Here is a 1,217-nt window from a genome sequence, read left to right as displayed (position 1 = left end):
GGATGGGATGGGATGGGATGGGATGGGATGGGATGGGATGGAATGGGATGGGATTGGATGGAACTGCATGGCATGGGATGGGATGGGATGGAACGGCATGGCATGGCATGGCATGGCATGGCATGGCATGGCATGGAACGGCATGGCATGGGATGGGACGGGATGGCATGGCATGGCATGGGATGGCATGGCATGGCATGGCGTTCCCCTCCTGCCCCCAGCCCAGCAGCCTGGCTTCAGGCTGCTCTGTTCCACACCCACGTTCACATGCCTCAAAACCTTCCCGAAAACCTGCGGCTTTTTTTTATGTGTTTGCTTTAAGTATTGTAAAAGCCTTGCGTGATTTATCTGTGGCACCGAGGCACTAAAGAGATAAAAGATCTATAGATATCTGCCGGATGTTATGCAGTAAAAAAAGGGTCTCCTTGCCTGCATCTTTTCCCATAAGCTCAGTGCAATGCTCCCCAGCCTGCTCTCAACCTTGTTCCCCCCAAGCCCCCATCTGGTTCCCATAATGGCCCCATGCAAACCAATGTTTTTTCCCAGGGTGTCAATGAGGCGGTGATGTGAAACCCCAGCCTCCCACAGGGAGCCCACAAACTCGCAGTGCTGATGGACAAGCATGGGCTGGGGGTGGAAAAGGCCAGTTTGAAAAGGATTCCAAAACCCTACGTGCCCAATTCCCCCAAGAAACTTGTATCCACGTATTGGCTGGATCAGCATTTTATCAGATCTGAGCATTTGAACTTTGGAGGTTTCTTTTTTCAGTTGGACACAGGAGCATCAAAACATTTTCCTAGAATACAACAGACGTGGGAGTTTGTCTTTTTGAAGCGACTCAGATATGCAACAACCTGTCAGACACCGGGACCATCCGGAAGCCTTTGCTTTGGTCTCCAGGTAACAGAAAGGCTTCGAATCAGAACTGGCAGAACCTTCCCATCTGTCCAGGAGGATCTGAAGCCCCATGGCCCCAGAGCTCTAAAACACCCCTGTCTTTTAGAACAACAGCAGAAGCACATCCCCAAATCACTGCCCCGCGCCCAGCACAATGCACACAGCTCCCGGTGCAGCACCAGGGCTGGCTGCTGGGAAGCCTCTGGCTGGAAGGCTCCCACTGCCCCCCCCCCCAAGCCAAGAAAGCAGCAGCTTCAGCAAATAATTTGCTCCGGGTTGCTTTTTTTTTTTTTTTTTTTTTTTTTTAAATCATGAACGTT

Source organism: Numida meleagris, chromosome 6 (genome assembly GCF_002078875.1).
Source record: "Numida meleagris isolate 19003 breed g44 Domestic line chromosome 6, NumMel1.0, whole genome shotgun sequence".
NCBI lineage: Eukaryota > Metazoa > Chordata > Aves > Galliformes > Numididae > Numida > Numida meleagris.
Note: the sequence above shows the minus strand (reverse complement) of the source record.